We start from the raw sequence: 25830 nt of genomic DNA, 5'->3' as shown, positions 1-25830 counted from the left end.
CGGACCTGCAGCCCGTGTGATTTCTTGTTGGGAGACACGAGGTTGTGGCACCAAGAGCAAGAACACATTACGCTAGATTATCGCCATTACTGATAATACGCTAGACTCCCTCACACAAGATCATCTAGTCCCTGCTGGACCCAGACTGCATGCGGGGACTGGCGGATTGCCTGCGCTGGCCTCCATTGGGACAACACTGCTAAAAGATATATCTCAACTCGACAAAGCTGGCCTCTTGATATATGGTGTAACCGCTTGCTAGATTGCACTGCCTCTTGATAGTGCAATAGACGAAACACCGTAGGAGCACTCGACTTACAGGCTCGTGACGGTAGTGGCACCTCCCCTCTATGTGCACTGGTCGGCAAGACATCGCGTATCACACTTCGCTTTTCCTCCACTTTAGTTATGTGGGACAGGAGGGAAGGGTCAAGGGAACCACATACTCCATGACTTCGGACAGGGGCAACGGTACATAATCTCAGCTTTGATGCAATGCCTGGCTCCTCTCCGCCTACTCATCGGCCAAGCAGTGTGAGGTCTTATTAACAGTGTTTAACACCGGCCTGGGACAGAGCACACGATTCCACTGCCTATCATGGGCAAACCAGATGGTAGGCAGCCAAAGCTGGTCTTTGAGGCGAAGAGGGTGTCTCCGTGCTCAAATTCAGAAGACTCCACCCCAGCAACGGGAGACATGGAGCAAACCCAACCCCCAGCGCAGGGAGATGAGGTCAAGTCGTTGCTCCTGGCTCTGCAACATAGCATGACGGACCTTTCTGGAAAAATGAACACCATGAATACATGCCTTGATTTTCTTGTCCAGAAGGTTGACAAACACGACGGACAGTTGAAAGAAGCGGAGCGACACACATCAGATAATGAGGACAATACCTCGCAACTGCAGCAGCAAGTAGCCCAAATGGACAAACTGCTCAAAGTTATCGCAGCAAAAAATAAAAACTTGGAAGCCCGCAGTCACCGTAATAATATTAGAATCATGGGAATTCCAGGGAGCACAAATATGGACTGCATGGAGGAGTATGTGGAGAGACTTACGTGGTGCCAGTGATGACAACCCCTTCTCCTCCCAGTTCATAGTGAACGTTCTGATGATCTCTCTCAAACATATACTGGGCCAAGCTATATTCTATGTAATATTAGATCCCTGGTAAAACATTTTATTGAAATCTGGGATATGCTGTCCACCTACTTCCCAGATATATGGGGCCTCATTTATGAGAAATGACGCATCGCTGCGTGAAAGCAGCGATGCGTCACTTCTAAGTGCGCACTCCTTGCGACATTCCTGATGCGTCATATTTAATTTATGATGCATCATGTCGCAAGGAGTTACAGATACGTCAGTATTTCTGACGTATCTGAAAGCGCAAAAGTGACGCATTGCTGGAGTGTGTCACATAAGTGACACAACTCCAGCAATGCGTCCTTTCACATGGGGCAAGCCCCATGTGAAAGGGCCTGCGTCAGTCTTACGCCTGCTGTGAGGCAGGCGCAAGATTTTGACGCAACGGCGTCCTAAAAGTGACGCAGTGAAGTCTCATAGATTTCACTGCGTCACTTCTACGACCCTTCCTTGCGTCAATACGCCCCCCTTGCATACATTATACCTGGCGCAGGTATAATGTGGCGCAGGGGATTACAAAGTGACGCATCTACCTAGATGCGTCACTTTGTAAATATGGCGCAACAGGGCGTATTTTTTACGCCACTGGTGCGTCACAAAAAGTGACGCACCAGCGGCGTAAAAGTGACGCACAGCCTCATAAATGAGGCCCATGCTTTTTAACAGAAACGTGGCTAACCCCATACAACTGACCTGTGATTAATCTGGCTATTCCTGATAATTACAAGTTTATTCATCTGGATAGAGGGGGAAAACTGGGAGGAGGTATTGGGCTAGCTTTCAATGATCACCTTAAAGCCCAATGGTTGGCGACAATTAGCAACGATACAGTGGAACTGGGTATTTTTAGGCTTTCCATGTCGCCTACAATGACATGGGACGGAGCTTTACTTTACAGCCCACCAGGACCGAAACAGAATTTTGTCAACCACTTGACGGAATTCATAGCTAAAATGTCAGAACAAGTTTCCCCTTTGGGTAAATTTATAACACAACAACAGTTATTTCCCGCACCTTTTCATACATATATATTCAACTTATAGACAACAGACCAGGAATAAAGGAGTATAGGTGATAAGTTTACAAAAAAAATTCAATTTTATTACATTATCATTAAAAACAATATAGCAGCAATAAAAACACAATTATACATATCAAATCATTACAGACTGTGGGAAAAAACAATAAGGAAAATAATTCCAGTTTATAAAGAGAGATGATAGACGCTAGTAGAAAGGAATTTCATCAGACTCCAATTCGTGATTCTATCGACAAAGGAGTAGTTGTATCCATTAACTTAGCGTATCAAGACTCAAATTAGCATCGACGGGTTTTGGTTTTGGCACTTATAGTTTACAGCCAGCACCTTCTTCAGGATTAAAAATAATTTCCCACAAATATATAGTGTATCTCATCAAGGGTCATGCACAGACCTCAAGATTCTTCACGATTATATCAATAATTTTCATCATGTAGTGTCCCATATAGTTTGATTCGATGGGGTAGGTTGGTGACCATGTATGTTCCTCCACTCTCTCTGATAATCCTTCACCAATTTGCATAAAAATATGCTATGTAGTTGTCAGTGAGAATAAAAATTATTTCTTGTCCCAATCAGGGCCGGGGTTATTCCATTAGTATTAATCCCCCTTTTCCAGCTAGACCGCCCGCAGTCTGCTAGTAGTGAATCAGAACGGTGTAACGGTCACGGAGCCTCGTAGCGAAGGCACATCGCTAGCTGTTTTTTCTCACAGTCTGTAATGATTTGGTATGTATAATTGTGTTTTTATTGATGCTATACTGTTTTTAATGATAATGTAATAAAATGTACATTTTTTTGTAAACTTATCACCTATACTCCTTTATTCCTTGTCTGTTGTCTATAAGTTGAATATATATGTATGAAAAGGTGCAGGAAATAACTGTTGATCTATATCTATACTACTATTATAAAGAGAGAACTTGCACCTTTTGGCCAGGTAAACTCGGGAACCACAGCACCAATCACAACACCCAATACAGCGTTGGAAAGGGCAGTTGCAGCAGAAGGACATAGGCTATGCAGACGCCCACCATATACATTTAAAAAGTAAAAGAACCGTGCCAGCAAAGTAGTCCCTTGTGGGCGGGTCAGCGTTGTGCTGTGGGCTTGTGCTGGGGGGGCGTGACAAATGCTGGGGGCGTGTGGTACGTTCCGCCCTTCGGGCTGGACTGTTCCCATGAGGCACAGGGTCAAGGCTGATTTGCATATGGCCATGTCTGAACTGGGGTGGTGTGGAGTGCAAAAAAACGATGGATTTAGGCCCAGATCTCTGTACTGGGGTGAATGTATGACATTGTTCTGCATTCTGTCCATCAACTGTTCTTTGTGCATTTGTCACCCCGAGTGTGATGGGTATGCTCAGACGTGAGTCCCATGCTCTCCACACCACTGGAGTCAAGTTACCCTGGCTGAATATGGTTTATACTGTATATAGCCTAGGATCATCAGATCACAAGGACTCTAGTGTGCATCAACTGAAGTATAAGTATTTCAAATTTTTCATTTGTCTTGTGTTTTAATTCAACCATATATTTTAACTTGTTCCATTTTAAATTCAAATGAACATAGTGCAATTCATTACAATATACACATATAAACGACATACAGTTAATGCCATTGACAATACATTTTTTGCTCAATATTTTAAACACAACACAGTTTTAGTCCACAACCCAATGCATTTCGGGGTTTGAACCCCTTCGTCAGGGGCCTATAAAAGAAGAGAAGAAAAAGGGAAAAGAAGCCTAATTAGTTTCGATGCTAAAGAAAGTGTTACTAGTTGTTCAACTGGTAGGGATTTTGTTCTTACCGAACTGACTGGTTGGTCTATGGGTCATTGGTGGTTAAAAATTTCCTTTGTCGATTCTGAAAAACATTTTTAATTCTACCATGAAATTTCTAGGCTTAACAGCTTATAGGAAGCAATATGTGATAATATATGTCACCGTGTTACCTTTATGTCTGGATAACAAGAACTACCGCCTGCGAAAAATTATATATGAAAAAATTAGGACACTGTCCATTTATAGTTGTCAACAACAAACCAACAATGTTTGGCATGAGTTGAAATAACGCTCACCTGCTGGCCATGAGCGTTAAAGTTGTGACGCTGAAATAATCTAGCAAGAGAAAATAATACAAAGTTGAATGTCGAGGCCATATGAGCCCTCTATCTCTAAACGTATAATTAAATAGTTGCAGTATGCAAGTTAACGCAAGGATCAAAATTTACCTGCGAGCCTTGTGTTGTTATCAACAGGATCTCGCTAAAAGTCCGCGTTTTTCAACTCTACATAAAACAAGTAAGGAAAACCAATATCCGTTTTAGTACTTGATGATAGTAACGCAACTATCTTCGTGAAGCAATCTCCTTAGTGAATGAGCTTACCGGGAACATGGGACGAAGTCGCATTGTACTGGCGTCAGCCTCCGCGTTGCTCGTAAACAAACTTTAGTGCGTTATTTATGTTGGTGTACCAAACCCGATACTACCATAGAGGACGGACTGCAGTAAAAAACCAAAAATCAAAATAGAAGTCGGACTATATCACCTAATTGCAAGACCTGAAGGACGGACTTGGTTTTGCATATAGAAACCGATTACGGGAAAGCAAATATCGGCCGAATAGAAATTCATGCGCATTGTCGCCATGTTGAAAAAGGCGTATTATGCGTTATTAAACTATTATGTTAGTGTGACTGCAAGCCATGCTACGATCTCAAATTGCGATAGAGTCAATGTTTTATGTTTTCCACATAACTAAATAATAGGAAAAAGAAAAAGAAGAGAATAGGTGCATGAAAGATATTAAAAGTGAGTAGTATACATTGCATATTTTCCTGGCAAAATAATAAGAGTGTAAACTGAATACAATGAATACAATACTTTACACGAATTCTCAACAACAGAATAACAGAACTTTTGAAATCAGTTCATTCTGCAGAAACATAATATTCATGATTGGTTATACTGTGTGTATGTGAATGTGCGAATGTGTCACATAAAACTCTCCAGTGCCTGGTATTACTATGCGAATGAAAAACCCATGGGTAATCAAATACTAACTATACCCTATGCTCAGAGGAAGCATATCATATCAAGTTTGTCATTGAGCCCATCTGGGACTATTGTCTGTAATCTACGAATCCAGTATATTTCTCGTCTAAGTAGGATTTTGGCATTGTCCAACCCTAGGCGCTGTGGGATTTGTTCCATAAGCGGACTTGTGCTATAGTGTGGTTTTTCTCAATCCAATGCCTGGCTAGTGGTGAAGTTATGTTTTTGTTGCGAATTCTACTTTTATGTTTGGCCAAGCGTGTTTTCATTTTCCTGTCAGTTTTGCCGACGTATAATAGTCCACAAGGACATTTTATGGAGTACACTATATGTTCTGCATTGCAGTTTGCTGAATGCCTAAGCCCTATTTGTTCACCTGTTTTCGGGTGCGATATTTTACTGCCAGTGATTACATTATTGCAGTTCTTGCAGTTATAGCATTTAGTTGTCCCTTTTGGACTGGATGTTTCTAGAATCATATCATCTGGCCTATTCAATAGTTCTTTGATATTTCTTGATCTTGAATATGCGAAAAGTGGTTTTTGCTCATAAAGATGGTTAAAGTCGCTCTCCATTTGTAGGATATCCCATCTTTTAAGGATCGTCTTTTTGATTTCTCTTGTTGATGTTGAGTATTTAGATACAAATACCATTCTCTGCTTTGAAGCTTTTGTCTTCTTTTGTAGTAATTCCGACCTTGGAATTAGTTTTACCTTGTCCATTTGCATGTCAATTAGTTTTTCTGGATACCCTCTTTTCAGGTAACATTGTTTCTGTCTTTCTAGACTCATGGCACATTGCGTCTCATCCGATGATATTCGTTTTATTCTCATGAACTGAGATACTGGAAGATTATTCTTCAAAGTGATTGGATGGAAACTTCCATATTGAAGTGCTGTATTTTTATCAGTAGGTTTTTTATAGAGTTCTGTTTTTATTTCATTCTCTTCAATTCTTACTTGTATATCCAGGAAAGGAAGCGAAGTGGTACTGATCTGGCTCGTGAATTTGATTCTTGGGTTAATGAGATTTAGACTACGTATGTTGCGTTCAAGGTCTCTCATGGGTTTCTTCCAAATTAGAAAGATATCATCAATATATCTTTTGTAATACAGAATGCCAGTTTGCCATGTGGTGTCTTCAAGAATATATTCAAGTTCGAACTTGGCCATAAAGATGTTTGCGTAGACACACGCCCCAGGAAAACCCATGGCGGTTCCGCTTAACTGTGTGTAGAAGTCAGTTTGCCATACGAAGTAACTGTGGTGTAAGCAGAATTCCAGTAGTTGCATTATTAGATATTTTGTTTCTGGAGGTTTGTCCATTCGCAATAGTGCCCATTCCATGGCTTCGAGGCCCATTTGGTGCGGTATAGATGTGTACAAAGACACAACGTCTATTGTGCACAGTGTCAGATGCTCCTCAGTTTGTATGTCCATTGAAGTGACACTCCTTAGAAAGTGTGAGGTATCCTCTAAATATGTTGGCCATTCCTGCATGAAAACTTGCATATGCGCATCAATATATATACCCAGGTTTTCGAAGATTGAAGAACAACCTGAAACAATTGGTCTTATTGGTGGATCGTATAGGCATTTGTGTATTTTGGGCAGGAAGTATATTTTTGGTCTTCTTGGATATAGTTGTCTTAAATATCTTTTAGTTGCAGTGGTGATCCACCCTAGTTCCTCTGCTTTATCTAGGATGCTGTCCAAAATTTTTGCAATCTCATTTGTAGGGTCTCTTGGTAGTTTTGAGTAAACTTCAGTGTCGAAGACATGTTCATTGCCTTTCTTTTTATAGAAATCTGAGTCCATAATAACCAAAACTCCACCTTTATCCGCCTTTTGTACAATTATATCCTCATTATTTCGAAGAGTGCGCAAAGCGCTTAATTCAGCTCTTGACAAATTTTGTAGTTTACTCTTGTATTTGATTTTCGTCATGTCCGCTTTTACCAGGGTTTCAAATAGATCCAAGCTTTTATGGGATACTGGGGCCATGAAACTACTTTTTGGTTTAAATTGTTGTTCAGGACTTTCGGGTGTTTCAACTGGATTCAGGATAGTGAAGAAGTATCTAAGGCGTAAGATCCTCATGAATTTAAAAAATGATACCTCTGTCTCCAATTCATTTGTGCGGTATGTGCTGACAAAAGTTGGACCTTTATTCAGTAACTGAATTTCGAATTTTGATGGAGAATATTTCGAGATGTTAACTACGAGGTTTTGCTCTGGCTCCGTAGGCCCTGTTTTTTCGCTTGCTCTTTCTCCTTGTCTTTCTCCTTTGCCCTTTCCTCTTCTTGTTTTTTGTCGCCAGGGCATGATAGAGTTTGATCCGGAGGCTTGGCCAAGTTCAAATCTTTCCCTAAAAAAGGATCCGTAGTTGATGTGGAGGCTGTATCGATAGTTACTGTTTTGCCGAGATCCTTTTTGCGTGATTGTTCAGGGATAAGTGGTTGTCTGGTGGTGCTAGTTTCGCTATCTGAGACCACGCTTTCCTGGGAAGAGGTTGTTTGCTGTTTTTTGCCTGAAAATCGTCTTTTAGCATACACTTCTGCCCAAGTATAGGCTTCATTTAATTTATAGTCTATGGTGTCTCTTTTAAACTTTCGTAATTTAGTCTCTTCTAGTTCTTTTCCATATTGCTCCAATTTAATATCCAGATCCTCTAGGAATTTGCCCCATGGTTCCTCCTCCATTCTTTTGGATAGTTCCGATTTTAAATTGTAAATTTCTTCCTCCAATTCAGTGATTGTTTTGGCCAGTTCCTCTATTAGTAACAGTATTAGGTCCAAAGAGCACTTGTTTAAAATTTCGAACCATTTCTCCATGAACTTAGGGTTATTATTCAAACGATATAACATAGGTCTAATTGCGAGCCTCAGACCCCGGGGGATTCTCTTCACACGGTGGTACTGGACCAGAGTGGTTGCATGTAACCGTTGGTTCAATTCGCGTCTAGTCAGGTATTCCAATTGTCTGAGTTGTTGAGTAATTGAACTTCCTTGGGCATCGAAAGTTTTGGCCTCCTTTATCAGTTTATAAATTTGTGTTGCTTCAACTACTGGAATTCTGCTTACACCACAGTTACTTCGTATGGCAAACTGACTTCTACACACAGTTAAGCGGAACCGCCATGGGTTTTCCTGGGGCGTGTGTCTACGCAAACATCTTTATGGCCAAGTTCGAACTTGAATATATTCTTGAAGACACCACATGGCAAACTGGCATTCTGTATTACAAAAGATATATTGATGATATCTTTCTAATTTGGAAGAAACCCATGAGAGACCTTGAACGCAACATACGTAGTCTAAATCTCATTAACCCAAGAATCAAATTCACGAGCCAGATCAGTACCACTTCGCTTCCTTTCCTGGATGTACAAGTAAGAATTGAAGAGAATGAAATAAAAACAAAACTCTATAAAAAACCTACTGATAAAAATACAGCACTTCAATATGGAAGTTTCCATCCAATCACTTTGAAGAATAATCTTCCAGTATCTCAGTTCATGAGAATAAAACGAATATCATCGGATGAGACGCAATGTGCCATGAGTCTAGAAAGACAGAAACAATGTTACCTGAAAAGAGGGTATCCAGAAAAACTAATTGACATGCAAATGGACAAGGTAAAACTAATTCCAAGGTCGGAATTACTACAAAAGAAGACAAAAGCTTCAAAGCAGAGAATGGTATTTGTATCTAAATACTCAACATCAACAAGAGAAATCAAAAAGACGATCCTTAAAAGATGGGATATCCTACAAATGGAGAGCGACTTTAACCATCTTTATGAGCAAAAACCACTTTTCGCATATTCAAGATCAAGAAATATCAAAGAACTATTGAATAGGCCAGATTATATGATTCTAGAAACATCCAGTCCAAAAGGGACAACTAAATGCTATAACTGCAAGAACTGCAATAATGTAATCACTGGCAGTAAAATATCGCACCCGAAAACAGGTGAACAAATAGGGCTTAGGCATTCAGCAAACTGCAATGCAGAACATATAGTGTACTCCATAAAATGTCCTTGTGGACTATTATACGTCGGCAAAACTGACAGGAAAATGAAAACACGCTTGGCCGAACATAAAAGTAGAATTCGCAACAAAAACATAACTTCACCACTAGCCAGGCATTGGATTGAGAAAAACCACACTATAGCACAAGTCCGCTTTCAAATTATAGAACAAATCCCACAGCGCCTAGGGTTGGACAATGCCAAAATCCTACTTAGACGAGAAATATACTGGATTCGTAGATTACAGACAATAGTCCCAGATGGGCTCAATGACAAACTTGATATGATATGCTTCCTCTGAGCATAGGGTATAGTTAGTATTTGATTACCCATGGGTTTTTCATTCGCATAGTGATACCAGGCACTGGAGAGTTTTATGTGACACATTCGCACATTCACATACACACAGTATAACCAATCATGAATATTATGTTTCTGCAGAATGAACTGATTTCAAAAGTTCTGTTATTCTGTTGTTGAGAATTCGTGTAAAGTATTGTATTCATTGTATTCAGTTTACACTCTTATTATTTTGCCAGGAAAATATGCAATGTATAATACTCACTTTTAATATCTTTCATGCACCTATTCTCTTCTTTTTCTTTTTCCTATTATTTAGTTATGTGGAAAACAAAAAACATTGACTCTATCGCAATTTGAGATCGTAGCATGGCTTGCAGTCACACTAACATAATAGTTTAATAATGCATAATACGCCTTTTTCAACATGGCGACAATGCGCATGAATTTCTATTCGGCCGATATTTGCTTTCCCGTAATCGGTTTCTATATGCAAATCCAAGTCCGTCCTTCAGGTCTTGCAATTAGGTGATATAGTCCGACTTCTATTTTGATTTTTGGTTTTTTACTGCAGTCTGTCCTCTATGGTAGTATCGGGTTTGGTACACCAACATAAATAACGCACTAAAGTTTGTTTACGAGCAACGCGGAGGCTGACGCCAGTACAATGCGACTTCGTCCCATGTTCCCGGTAAGCTCATTCACTAAGGAGATTGCTTCACGAAGATAGTTGCGTTACTATCATCAAGTACTAAAACGGATATTGGTTTTCCTTACTTGTTTTATGTAGAGTTGAAAAACGCGGACTTTTAGCGAGATCCTGTTGATAACAACACAAGGCTCGCAGGTAAATTTTGATCCTTGCGTTAACTTGCATACTGCAATTATTTAATTATACGTTTAGAGATAGAGGGCTCATATGGCCTCGACATTCAACTTTGTATTATTTTCTCTTGCTAGATTATTTCAGCGTCACAACTTTAACGCTCATGGCCAGCAGGTGAGCGTTATTTCAACTCATGCCAAACATTGTTGGTTTGTTGTTGACAACTATAAACGGACAGTGTCCTAATTTTTTCATATATAATTTTTCGCAGGCGGTAGTTCTTGTTATTCAGACATAAAGGTAACACGGTGACATATATTATCACATATTGCTTCCTATAAGCTGTTAAGCCTAGAAATTTCATGGTAGAATTAAAAATGTTTTTCAGAATCGACAAAGGAAATTTTTAACCACCAATGACCCATAGACCAACCAGTCAGTTCGGTAAGAACAAAATCCCTACCAGTTGAACAACTAGTAACACTTTCTTTAGCATCGAAACTAATTAGGCTTCTTTTCCCTTTTTCTTCTCTTCTTTTATAGGCCCCTGACGAAGGGGTTCAAACCCCGAAATGCATTGGGTTGTGGACTAAAACTGTGTTGTGTTTAAAATATTGAGCAAAAAATGTATTGTCAATGGCATTAACTGTATGTCGTTTATATGTGTATATTGTAATGAATTGCACTATGTTCATTTGAATTTAAAATGAAACAAGTTAAAATATATGGTTGAATTAAAACACAAGACAAATGAAAAATTTGAAATACTTATACTTCAGTTGATGCGCACTAGAGTCCTTGTGATCTGATGATCCTAGGCTATATACAGTGTTCTTGGGTGTAGGCAGGCACCAATTTAGTGCAGCACACATATCGAAAAAAGTGATTACCCAATTTGATTATTAGAGTGCAATACCACCAACCATTCAATGAATATGGTTTATAGCCAGCAATTGCTTCTAGGATGCTTGAGTCTGGTCCAAGAAAGACATAGATTGGCAGTTTGGTCTGGAATGTTCCCATGAGGCACAGGGTCAAGACTGAGGTGGAGTGCAAAAAAAAATAATGGATTTGGGCCCAGATCTCTGTATTGGGCTGAATGTATGACATTGTTCTGCATTCTGTCCATCAACTGTTGTTTTTACATTCAGCCATTCATGCCATGTCTCATATCGTGTGGGCGGCTGCGGGGTGCGCGTTGTGTTAAATATTTCATTGTTTTGTTTTCCACGTTCTGTACATTCCAGCTCTGGGTGTTCACCCTGCTCCCTTTAAATACCCCTGCACCCCATAATCAAAACCCACCCTTACTCCTTAAAATACCCCAACACCCTTAAACACTAACCCATCTTAACCCTATAAATATACCCTGTACCCCCAAACCTATACCTAAATCCTAAAAATACCCCTGTACCCCAAAAACCAAATGTACCCCTGAACCCTAAAATACCCCTGTACCCCTAAACCAAAATCTAGCCCTGAACCCTTAAAATACCCCTGTACCCCAAACCTACCCCATAACCCTAAAAATACCCCTGCACCCCAAAACCCCAACCTAGCCCTGAATCATAAAAATAACCCTGTACCCCAAAACCCAAACCTACCCCTGAACCCTAAAATACCCCTGTACCCCAAATCCAAACCTAGCCCTGAACCCTAAAAATACCCCTGTACCCCAAAACCCAAACCTAGCCCTGAACCCTTAAAATACCCCTGTAACCCAAAACCCAAAACTACCCCTGAACCCTAAAAATACCCCTATACCCCAAAACCCAAACCTAGCCCTGAACCCTAAAAATACCCCTATACCCCAAAACCCAAACCTAGCCCTGAACCCTAAAAATACGCCTATAACCCAAAACCCATACCTATCCCTAAACGCTAAAACTACCCCTGTACCCCATTACCCAAAACTATATCTGAACCCTTAAAATACCCAAACACCCCAAAACATATACCTCAGTACCCTAAAACATATACCCTATACCTATACTTACCTTATCCGAACATTAAAAAAAAAATGCTTTTACCATTCATGCATTTACAACGAATTTCGTTGTAAATGTATGCGTGGTAAAAGCATATAAAATGTAATGCCATGCGTTATAATGGCATTGCCGAGTCATGGTACTTTCATAATGAAAGTGATGGTCTGCGAAAAGAAGGTTGCGAAATAATGGGTGTTTACCCTCCCCCGGTAAGTACATTGGTGGCACGGCAGCCCACATCTCCAGCAACATACTCATATTTTTTCACCACCGATTTGAAAAATGCACAGGTCTCTCTCATTGATGGCCAGCACCGACTTACACTTTTAGACACACCTCCCGCCACAAGTTCTAGAATTGCGAACTTTAGAGCTGGGGAGCTACGATCGAATCTCGGCATCAGGTCAACATCCTGTGATTCCAGGCAAATTGCTTTGTCTCCCCGTGCCTACCACAAATTAATGTGTTCTTCTGTAATGTAAATTGTGCTCATGCCATGTTGTCGAGTTCGCGCTATATAATATTGCAAGGAAAAATAAAGTAAGGAAACTCGAGTTCACACACTACTGAATGCGCACTCTTAAGTGCATCAGCAGTGCACTGTGAATCGGAGCGTTTCACAGGCCTGTCACAGATAAGAAATGCTATCAAAACGTAATCCCACAAAACAATATACTACTGGCCGGTAGCAATTCATACCCGGACAACGTCGGGGCGGGCTACTAGTCGATTGATAAGCAGATTTCCTGTTGTAACCTAAGATGAAACGCGATGGCACTGTTGAAAATCCCTCGCATCCGACGTACCCGTTCAGAGGGCAAAGCTTTCTCATATATTGCCCCCAAGTACTGGAATTTCCTCCCAGAGGCTCTGCGTAAATATTCCTCCTATCTGATTTTCAGGAAACAAGGCCTTCTTATTTTATTTCTCTTCGGCATTGATACTGCATTCTCCCTTCGGTTTTCACCTAAGTAAGCGCTGAGATGCCCCTGGGGGAGTCATGCGCTATATAACAGGCCAATATGTTATGTTATGTTAATAATGATTTGTTAAGATACCGAAAGTGCCCGTTTTCATATCCAAGTAACCCCTACCAATTCCATGTCAGGATTCCTTATTTACCGCCCGCCAGGTTACATAAAACAGTTTGCAGGATCCCTGCTGGAAACTATACTAGCTACGGCAGCCCAGTCACCCAAATTTTTTGTTCTGGGAGACTTGAACTTGCATTTCGATGATCCCAGTGACAAGGCGGCCTCCGACCTCTGCACGGACCTTAAGGCTCTCAAAATGAAACTTCTGAACAAAGAAACCACTAATATCAGGGGACATCTGCTGGACCCCATTTTTTCTAATAATGACCAGCTTATAGTTGGATCCCCATTGCCGCTGCAATGGTCTGACAATTTTATGGTCCCTTTTTCATTGAAAATCTCTACAGAAGAGAGAAGTGCTCCCCGCCCCCGCATATTACAGAGAGCCTGGCCAAAGTTATCGGTGGAAGAATGGATTCGTACCTTAGAACAAACAGCCCCCGTGGCAGAATTAGACCCCCTGGTGGCAGATTTAACTTTCAGAATTGGCTTAACGACTCCCTGAACGCAGTATTGCCCCTTAAAATGATTACAAAAAAAAGTAGTACTTTTAAATCACCGTGGTACACCACCGAGCTTAGAGATCTTAGAAAAAGCTGTAAAAAGCTGGAACGTATCTGGAGGAAGGATTGGCCGTTAACAGCAAAGCCTCCTATCAGGCTGCCCTGAGACTTTACAAAGCTGCACGACAGAAAACTCAGGCTTCCTTCTTTGAGGATAAAATCAACTTATCTGCCAACTCCTCCAAGGAAACTTTCAAAATCGTTAAGCAACTGCTCAAAACACCTACTCCGTTGATCAACCAAGAATGCACTGAAGCTAGGTGTAACCAGTTAGCAGAGTTCTTTGACACCAAGATACAATGAATACTTGATAGTTTACCACAGACTGTCCCCACTGCAGACCAGGAAGCCTTCCTAGCCCCGACTACTGCCCCCCGGTTGGATGCTCTTAGACGCATTACCAAGGATGATTTTTGTAACACGCTTTCCTCTGTGAATAGTGGTTCCCCATCTGACCCGGCGCCCATGTACATCCTCAAACAAGCCGCAGATACAATTTCTTCCCTCGCAACGGAGTTGCTAAACTCCTCCTTCACCAACAGGGTGGTCCCACCCAGCTGGAAACAAGCCAGAATTAAGACACTTCTAAAAAAACGGGTCTGGATACAGCTGATCTAGCCAATTTTCACCCGATCTCTCTGTTACCTGGTCTGGGAAAAATTGCTGAAAAAATTGTTAATCAGCAGCTCTCAGGGTTCTTAGAAAGTAATGCCATGTTGAGCGACTCGCAAATGGGCTTTCGCCCAGGACAGGGCACCGACACAGCCCTTATAGTGGTGGCTGAGGAAGAAAGGTGCATCTTAGATTCAGGGGGATCGGCAGTGATGATCCTGGATCTAAGCGCTGCATTTGATACGATGGACCACAAAATACTAGTCCACCGTCTTGCTAGACTAGGGATTGCAGGATCAGCCCTGGGATGGCTGGAATCCTTTTTGAATGAACGAGCGTTCAGGATCTGGGAAAATGGCGTCATGTCCAAATCTACTCCCCTCCAGTGTGGAGTTCCCCAGGGCTCATCCCTGAGCCCTACTTTATTTAACGTTTATATGGCCCCACTGGAGGAGGCAGTAGCCCCTTTCGGGATTAAATCCGTCACCTACGCAGATGACACCCAATTAGTCGTCTCGCTGACGCAACAAGTGGGATGTTCGGATAACCTTTCGGCCTGCCTCACCGGAATCTTTTCCTGGATGACCAGTTCAAAGCTCAAACTGAACGGAGCAAAAACTTAGATCCTTATTCTGGGCCACCAATTTACATCTTTGCCCAAAGGTTTTTGGCCGCCCTGTATGGGCGAGCTGCCCCCACCAAAAGAGAAAATCAAAAGCCTAGGGGTTTGGTTTGAGCCCGAACTAACCTTTAGATCACATGCCCAAAAAGTTGCGGCGTCTGTTTTGGCCTGCTCCGGACAGTGCGGAAAGTTCTCCCTCTGTTACCCTTTCAGTTCAGGAAACTACTGATACAGGGATTATTTTTATCCAGACTGGACTACAGCAACGCGCTACTCCTGGCAGCACCAGAAGCCACCATTAACACCTTACAGCGGGTGCAAAATGCTGCTGCCAGGATGCTAATGGGCGCCTCAAGAAGAGCATCTGCCAAACCGTTGCTGAGAGCTCTCCACTGGCTTCCAGTTCAAGAGCGAATCGCCTTCAAATCATCTTGCATGGTCCATAAAACACTCCAAGGCAAAGGTCCTCCGGCCCTGAAGAGCCTGATTTGTCCCTATAGACCCCCTTGGGCCCTCCGATCGGACCTTGAGAATCTTGCCATAGTTTCTAGAGTAAGGAAGGCCCGCACAGGAGGCCGCCGTTTTTCTGTGAATGCGGCAAAAAATTGGAACGCTCTCCCCAGGCATATTCGGACTGAACCTTCCCTTCTCAAATTCCGAAAGCTGCTTAAATTTTTTCTCTTCCCTAAAACTCCTTAAAAATTCCAGTTCCTTTTGAGTTTTGTGTTATCTGTTAGGCAGCGCTGGGACGCTTTCGGGCAGCCATGCGCTTTACAAATCTAATTTCATTTCATTTCATTTTATTTCATTTCATTAAGCGCATTGACACCGATTGGTTTCCTGGTGCTGTTGAAGACAGAAGACGTAGCTTGAGGTTTATGAATGCAGGATTAATGGTATGCTTGTTTGTAGAGCCAGGTCTTTAAGGCTTTCCTAAATGAGATAAGGTCAGGGCAAGTCCGGATCTCAAGGGGGAACGCATTCCACAGGCGAGGAGCTAATGTTGCAAACCTGCAGCCGCCAGAACACTTATGTTTGAAAGAAGGAGTCTGTAAGAGGCCTAGATGGGCTGAGCGCAGATTGCGGAACGGGACATGCTTCGTGATAAGTTGATCAATGAATTTGGGGCTTTTGCAGTGTAAGGATTTAAAGATCGTACACCCTGTTTTGAATGTGCAGCGCTGGGCCACAGGAAGCCAGTGAAGTTTCATAAGCAATGGGGTAGCCGGTTGCCATCTAGGTTGGCTCAGAATCAGTCTAGTGGCATAATTCTGTACCATCTGAAGGCGTTTCAGCAGGTAGAGGGGTAGGCCTAGGTAAATGGAGTTCGCATAGTCCAGGTGGGACAGCACAGTGGCGATCACTACCTGGGTGATAGCCTCCGGGGTAAGGAGGCGCCAAACTTTCCGGATTTTCCTAAGTTGGAAGAAACACTTGGAGACCACCTGGACCACTTGTGTTTTTAGTGAGAGATCACTATCCAAGGTGACTCCAAGCGTCTGTGCCGAGGGGGAGGGAGTCGGGGCTTGTCCCATGTCAGGCGGCCAGTAGTGGGAGCCCCAGTATTTGATGCTGTCTCCTGTGAGGACTAGCTCAGTTTTTCCCAGGTTTAATTTCAGGTGGTTTTGATCGATCCAAGCTTGGATGTACCTCATGGTCAGTTGAAAATTAGAAATAGAGGTTTCAGTATTGTCGATTGTAAAAAGCAGCTGCAGATCATCTGCGTAGTTGATCACCGTCACTTGTTTATTTCTAAGGGCCTGAATTAGGGGAAGGATATAGAGATTAAACAGGTGAGGTGACAGGGAGGAGCCCTGTGGCACTCTGCAAGTGATAGTCTGTTTGGTATTCAACACACAAAAGGGGAGAGGGCCAAATTGTTTATACTCCAATACCCCAGACCCCCTAAAAGGACTATGTTCACAAACACAGTGGGTATACAGAGTTTTTCAAAATAAGTAAAGGGAAATTCCCAATTTGAAAAAAACTGCCCTCACTCACATACCGAAGTATGTGACATGCTTCATCATAGGGCCTGCTACAAACGCCCTGGTGTAGCCACATCCAGGGCGGAGCATTAGGGAGGGGGAAAAAAATAATAAATGTCCACGTTACAAGACGTACAACACAATACGTAAATACGTACAATGAGTAACATACATAAGTGATACCGTGTATAGAGGAACACCTCGTGGATCAAAAGTGCGACACAAATAAGTGCAGTAAGGACGTGTGTTAAAACTGATTAGGGGTGCCAAAAGAAAGAATTACTTTGTTAGAACCAATTATGGTACCCTTATCAGGATTAAAAGAAAAGAAAGGATGGGAAAATGCCTTATTGAGAAAATGAGGTTTCTCAAGGCTTCCCTCTTGCCACTGCTCGAGTCAACATGTTTCGACCATAGATTTGTGCCCCGAAAGATCACCCTGGTCTTCTTCAGGACTGTCGCAGTAGGATCCACCGGTTACCCGTGTCTGAATTAGATCCTCGGGTCGCCCAGCTAGGTGTAGGTCACTAGGATCCGTACTCTGCTGGGTATGTTTCTAGATCAGTGGAGAAAGTATCCCCATGTAAATCATGGGAAAACATTCACGAGTTTACACGAGTCAGAAACTCGAACTGATGGCCGCCCGAGGGGTGTTTTGCCCATGAACACAATCGTTCAGTACGGCAATTACCGCCAAAGCATACTCGGGCTCTAAACCACCGCGTAGTAGAAGAACTCTGTATACCCACTGTGTTTGTGAACATAGTCTGTTTGGTGCCAACTAGGTCACCCAGCCGAACTGCCTGAGAGCGGTTCTCCAGAAAGGACTTCATCCAGCTAGCCGCTGTGCCCCGAACGCCGGCCTGGGTGACACGGTCGATCAGGATGGTATGGTCGACCGTGTCAAACGAGGGCGACAAGTCCAGGAGCACCAAGGCCTGGGGAGAGCGTTTGTCTGCGCAGTCCCAAAGGGTATCTAGTACTGTAGTTACCACCGCCTCTGTTGAATGGGCGGGCCGGAACCCCGCCTGGTGGGGTTCAAGGCAGTTAGGGCTAAGCATGGGCGAATTTTGCGAATCTGGCGTTCGCGAATTTTGTGAATTTGTGAACTCGCAATCCGCAAAATCCGCAAATTCTCGCGAATTCGCGGATTTTTTTTTGTGTTCGCAAGGGTTTCTGCCAGTTCGCGAGGATTTTGTACCAGTTCGCGATTGCGAACGTACTTGTCGGCACGCAACGGTCGCGACTATGTTGTTTCTACGTCTGGTTCATCAACACAGGTTCACAGCACCCTCTGTTTCAACACTGCCACCCTCTGTTTCACCCATGCCACCCTCTGGTACATCAATGCCACCCTCTGGTTCATCATCATCACTGTAGATTATGGGGGGAAAAAGCAAGCACACCTGCCCTGCTTCAACTGACAGGAATTAATTTGTGGTTGATTTATTAATGTGTCACTGTTTTAAAATTCCAGTCTGGCACCTGCTTCCTTATCTGTAATTTGCTTTCTGTTGCAGTGCAATTTTTTTTTCCAGGACCTTTGTGGCCTACTTGTAGCTATTCTATGATCCGGCTGTGAGGGTCAGAGCAGGGTCATACAACTGTTGCAACTAGCAACTGAACTCAGGAAGCACTACAGGGAATGGTTACTAATGATGAATTTGAACTTTTGCACCTGCTGCTGAGTGCTTTCAGTTTAGCAAAACTCGTTTTTCTGCAGAACAGGAAATGTAATGCCCCAAACAAACTTACTTGTGAAAGTTTATTTCTAATCAAAAAGTGATCCAAAGAAAGTCAAAAGGCCTCAAATCCAAAAAAGGGCAGGCAAATGTCAACCTGAGGAGTTATTCTGATAAAAATCATCATTTTCAGAAGGTCTATGCTGCTTGCTAGTGGATTTCTTGTGCAGAATTGCAAATTTTGTAATTTCGCGAGTGCGAGATTATTGCTGCCCGCCGCACCTACATGTTCGCAATTGTGAACTTACACCGCACGCCGCAAAATTGTATCACCAAGAAAAAAAAATCCGCTGCGTGCGAATTTGCGGATTTTCGGTAAATTCGCGAGCGTTCGCGGATCGCGAATTTACCGAAAATCCGCAAAATCCGCGAGCGTAACGGATTTTCCGCCCACCCTTAGTTAGGGCCCGATTCACAGAATGAACTTAAGACGCAATCCTAAACTTACTACTATTTTGGTATTCACAGAATGCACTTACTACTTTTGGCAGTCACAGAATGTACTTACTACTTTTGGTATTCACAGAAGTTAGGATTTTGTCTTAAGTTTGTCTTAAGACAAACTTAAGACAAACTTAAGACAGACTTAAGTTAGGATTTTGACTTAAGTCAGTCTTAAGTCTGTCTTAAGACTGACTTGCTGCACTTTTCGCCATCACACGAGAACGCCGAAACAGCCGTGGGGCAGACGAACAGATTCACAGACCATTATGGGATCGGCACCAGTTTGAACCGCAACTCTACGAATTTCGATACACATACCATACATCGGGAAGATCCCTTTTATTTAGTCTGCCTCTAGGAATAACACTACGGCTACATTGCATTCAGCCCGAAATATAAGGGTTAATTTTCCACGCACAGAACAGACTCCGCTTGATCGTCAACTATGCGATTTTTCTGAAAACCATTTGAAAATTGATCAACACCCGAACCGGGTTGGAATTATCACCGGTTCAGGGATTGTTCCACTTGCTTCTGATGGAGCAAGGATTCACACGTTACGCAACTTGCTTGTATTCAAACCCCTCGCCTAACCTTTAATATAGTAACCAATTTGTTTCGAGTATTAATATTGCACTTTTACACTACACACGGGTGTCCCAGAGATGCTTGCCTATGTGTTTATTAATCATAACTACGCTTGCAACTGACTTGGTCGCTGCTATGCGGGATTTCAGTCTGCGCATGCGTCGGTCATACCCATGTGATGTGACGCACTCGTAGTTCTGGAGGGATTTTTCGCTCATGCGCAGTATTGCTAATATGGCCGCTTTGTCTTTAACATGCTCTCCGCTTGCTACTGCTGCTCTGGTTCAGCTGTTTATTTCTGCTTAACTCCTAACGCTATAGATATTATAAAGTAAGGGGTGTAGTGCAGCTATTCATGGTATACAGTATATTCATTTTTTCTGTGTTTCTAAATTGTTTTCGCTTACTTTTCATGTGACACACTTTGGGGGCCTGGGAGCTGTGCGCCACTCCATCTTGGAAGCCCATATCACTCTAACCACGTGTTGAGGGAGAAAACGAATTGCGCAGGAGTGGAACTAAGCCAGCTGGCTGCTGAAGCTCAGATGCTCCTGGGAAAGCGACCTCTGCTCCAGGAGAAGACTTCGACTTGTACCTGAAGTGTTACAATGTTTAATAATGTCTGTGTGCCCTATTGTTCGGCACTCTTATGCCATGGGAACTGGAATGTAAGGGGTGTGTTCAAATTATTTCATATTAATTATGTGAACTCCAAATTCTAGGTGGTGACAATGACCTAACCACCTCTCTTGTCCAATCCGAAGTTGGGGATCCTTTCATTTGCAACATTTGTGGGTGGTCCACTGACCCAAAAACAGTATAACTAGTCTAGTTTTAGCTAGAGAAATTGTCCGACTTGTCCGAATAGCCGACCTGTCACTGACCCTACGAACTCTATAGGTGATTGAATACAGAGAGCTGCGGAGCACTCTGTCCGTAATTTCCACAAACTTAGTCTGGGGAGGAGGAACTCTTAAGTGCTGGCGAAGCACTTTGTTGGGAGATTCGAGAACCCAATCGGGGTTATTGGCAGATTCCTTGCAGAGAGGGCGTAGCGCAGGTGTTGCATCCCAAGCTGCAGGTGTTGGTCGTACCCTCCGTGATCCCAGTCCTGATCCAATCCTGGGGTGATCCTATCCTGACTGTCCATGAGCTGTACATGCTCACCTACTGGCATCCTAAGTCCTTGAGGGTCCTTTCCCGCCTTTCCCAACCGACCCGTGGCCAGGGGTAGTCCTCACTCTGTCCTAGTTAAATATAAAATACATGTGGGTGTTCGTCCTTCTAAATCTTTCTCTCCAATTTTTCTAATAAAGCAATCTTGCCTGTGATTTATCTCTGACCTTTTAAATTCTGACAGAAGTATTCTTTCTAGCATGTTCCTTATCTCTCCCTTACCCTTACTCAATTGCTGAATTGTTTGCATATTTAGTATGTTCCACTGTTACCCTTCCTATAGAAGTTGCACTTATTCTGAAGCACAAAACCTCTCAGTTTATTCCAATTAGCATTCAGTAGTATGTTCCCTTGTTCTTACCTATCCTTTAGTGATGAAATAGCATGTTCCTTCTCATAGTATCCTTCTGAAAATTAATGATTCTCACCCTGATTCATAGTTATATCGTGTTTTTGATATTGGTTATAGATGTTCTCATTAATGTAAACCTTATTCCCATGGCATATACAAACCTTTTATGATTTAGATAAAATCTTTAAAACTTCCTGTGTTTGTGGTTATTATAAGGATATACAAATAAGAAATGTATGTGGTATTAGTGCTATCTGCCTAGAGCTTAATTTTAGCTCCTGATCCATTGTGGTCAGAGGTACCTGTTCTCGAGGATTGGTAAGTCAGGTACACTTGAAATATATAGAAAGTCGGAATCCCGAATTGCTGATAGCGCTGTGAAGGTTACCTGATTCACGAAAATTTATTGATGGGCCCAATTAGCGTATATATTTTGGTGAATAAGGGTCGGGTGACCTGTGCGCTCTATCAGTAATTTTCTGGTTAGCAGAGGAATGGTTAGGACTAGTTAAGATAGGCAGATAAGATGTTTTGTGAATAAACCTTGAATCTATAACATGTGCTGCTAAAATTTTATTGCTGCTAAAAATAACTTTCTGCTAAAACCGATCGGAAATATTGCTTTGAAAATGTTATAAAATGTTTTGAAATTATATTTTACTAGCAGCCCGTCCCGACGTTGTCCGGGTATGAATTGCTGCCGGCCAGTAGTATATTGTTTCGTAGGATTTCATTTTGATAGCATTTCTTATCTGTGACAGGCCTGTGAAACGCTCCGATTCACAGTGCACTGCTGATGCACTTAAGAATGCGCCTTCAGTAGTGTGTGAACTCGAGTTTCCCTACTTTATTTTTCCTTGCAATATTATATAGCGCGAACTCGACAACATGGCATGAGCACAATTTACATTACAGAAGAACACATTAATTTGTGGTAGGCATGGGAAGACAAAGCAATTTGCCTCGAATCACAGGATGTTGACCTGATGCTGAGATTCGAACGTAGCTCCCCAGCTCTAAAGTTCGCAATTCTAGAACTTGTGGCGGGAGGTGTGTCTAAAAGTGTATGTCGGTGCTGGCCATCAATGAGAGAGACCTGTGCATTTTTCAAATCGGTGGTGAAAAAATATGAGTATGTTGCTGGAGATGTGGGCCGCCGTGCCACCAATGTACTTAACGGGGGAGGGTAAACACCCATTATTCCGCAAATTTCTTTCCGCATAACATCACTCTGCATACTTTCATTACGAAAGTACCATGACTCCGCAATGCCATTATAACGCATGGCATTACATTTTATATGCTTTTACCACGCATACATTTACAACGAAATTCGTTGTAAATGCATGAATGGTAAAAGCATGGGGCCTTATTTATGAAGGCCTTGCGTCAGTTTTGCGCCGCCGGTGCGTCACTTTTTGTGACGCACCAGCGGTGTAAAAAATGCGCCTTGTTGCGCCATATTTAAAAAGTGACGCATCTAGGTAGATGCGTCACTTTTTAAACCCCTGCGCCACATTATACCTGCATCAGGTATAATGTATGCAGAGGGGGCGTTCCCCCGCAAAATGCCTCGTAATAGTGACGCAGTGAAATCTATGAGATTTCACTGCGTCACTTTTAGGACGCTGTTGCGTCAAAATCTTGCGCCTGCCTCACAGCAGGCGTGAGACTGACGCAAACCCTTTCACATGGGGCTTTCCCCATGTGAAAGGACGCATTGCTGGAGTTGCGTCACTTTTGTGACACACTCCAGCAATGCGTCACTTTGCGCTTACAGATACGTCAGAAATACTGACGTATCTGTAACTCTATGGGACATGATGCGTCATACATTAAATATGACGCATCAGGAATGTCGTAAGGAGTGCGCAGTGAAAAGTGACGCATCGCTGTTTTCACGCAGCGATGCGTCACTTTTCATAAATGAGGCCCATGTTTTTTAAAAATGTTTGGATAAGGCAAGTATGGGTATAGGGGTATATGTTTTGGGGTACTGAGGTATATGTTTTGGGGTGTTTGGGTATTTTAATGGTTCAGGTATAGTTTTGGGTTATGGGGTACAGGGGTATTTTTAGGGTTCAGGGCTAGGTTTGGGTTTTGGGGTATAGGGGTATTTTTAGGGTTCAGGGGTAGGTTTGGGTTTTGGGGTACAGGGGTATTTTAAGGGTTCAGGGCTAGGTTTGGGTTTTGGGGTACAGGGGTATTTTTACGGTTCAGGGCTAGGTTTGGGTTTTGGGGTACAGGAGTATTTTTAGGGTTCAGGGGTAGGTTTGGGTTTTGGGGTACAGGGGTATTTTTAGGGTTATGGGCTAGGTTTGGGTTTTGGGGCACAGGGGTATTTTAGGGTTCAGGGGTAGGTTTGGGTTTTGGGGTACAGGGGTATTTTTAGAGTTCAGGGGTATGTTTGGGTTTTGGGCTACAGGGGTATTTTTAGGGTTATGGGCTAGGTTTGGGTTTTGGGGTACAGGGGTATTTTAGGGTTCAGGGGTAGGTTTGGGTTTTGGGGTACAGGGGTATTTTTAGAGTTCAGGGGTATTTTGGGGTTTTGAGGTACAGGGGTATTTATAGGGTTCACGGTTAGGTTTTGGTTTTGGGGTACAGGGGTATTTTTAGGGTTTAGGGATAGGTTTGGGTTTTGGGGTACAGGGTATATTTATAGGGTTAAGATGGGTTAGTGTTTAAGGGTGTTGGGGTATTTTATAGAGTAAGGGTGGGTTATGATTATGGGGTGCAGGGGTATTTAAAGTAGGGGTGGGCGGAATTGGCGCGAACTTGGTACAATAAATCCGCAATATTTCGTTCCGTCAGATTTCCAATTATTAAAACAGAAACCTCATATATTCAAGGTAAAATAACAAGTATTTCTACATGCTAAAATGCATATAGTCATTCCACAAAAGTGAAATTAGCTTCCAGCAAGCAGTGAGAGAGGTGATGATTATGAGATCAAGCCCCTGCAAACCATTATGGGACGAGATTAGCAGTGGGAAGTGAATATTATAGTATCCAAATAATTCTACAAAGAGCTGCAGTTCACCTCGTTCTCCCCAGTTGTCCCCAAGAGCCAAATGCAATAGCATTTAAAATATTATACATCAAGCTGCAGTTAACCTCATGGTCCCTAGATGTCCCTGATGAGGCAAATGCAATAGCATTTAAAATATTACACATCAAGCTGCAGTTCACCTCATGTCCCTAGATGTCCCTGATGATGCAAATGCAATAGCATTTAAAATATTATATATCAAGCTGCAGCTCACCTCGCCGTCCCTAGATGTCCCTGATGAGGCAAATGCAATAGCATTTAAAATATTATATATCAAGCTGCAGTTCACCTCGCCGTCCCTAGATGTCCCTGATGAGGCAAATGCCATCGCATTTAAAATATTATACATCAAGCTGCAGTTCACCTCGTCGTCCCAAGATGTCCCTGATGAGTAAAATTCAAAAACATTGAAACCCTTTCATGAATGCTAAAAACTATGCTAAGCTTATCCCATAATGCTTTGCAGGGCCTTTTAGTTGTATTTTTGCCTATAACTGTGCTTGGGGTGGTTCTAAGAGAATGGGACCACCACTGAATTACTATTTAAAGGGAGCAGGAATGTATAGAACCTGGGAAGAAAAAACAACACTCGTGACGGAATGCCCCCAGCGATTGTCACGCCCCCAGCACCCACCCACAGCACAATGCAGACACGCCCGCAAGGGACTACTTTGCTGGCACGGTTCTTTTACATTTTAAATGTATATGGTGGGCATCTGCATAGCCTATGTCCTCCTGCTGCAACTGCCCTTTCCAATGCTGTATTGGGTGTTGTGATTGGTGCTGTGGTTCCCGAGTTTACCTGGCCAAAAGGTGCAAGTTCTCTCTTTATAATAGTAGTATAGATGAAATGCTGCTATATTATTGCATGTGATTAACAAATTATTAGTGATTGTTCTATGTTGTCTGGAATCCCCGGGGAATAGTATAGCGGGTGGTGAGCAGAATCCACCTAGCTGTGAGGTCACTGGCTGCGAGGAAGATTAGTGCATGGTTAGGTAGAACCGGAAGCGCTAATTAGGACCTTTTCTGAGTGAATAATTGAATAAATGATAGCAACGAGTCCACTAATGAAACTTTAGATGTGATATTACCTAATAAGGGTCACACAAGGAAGGAGTAGTAGGTTCATCGGAGCTTGAATGATAGCAAAGGAGTGCCTTGGTGAAACTTTTGACTTAGTATATATCCCGGAAAGAGTGGAT

The sequence above is a fragment of the Lissotriton vulgaris genome, chromosome 1_2, assembly GCF_964263255.1.
Source record: "Lissotriton vulgaris chromosome 1_2, aLisVul1.2, whole genome shotgun sequence".
Classification (NCBI taxonomy): Eukaryota; Metazoa; Chordata; class Amphibia; order Caudata; family Salamandridae; genus Lissotriton; species Lissotriton vulgaris.
Note: the sequence above shows the minus strand (reverse complement) of the source record.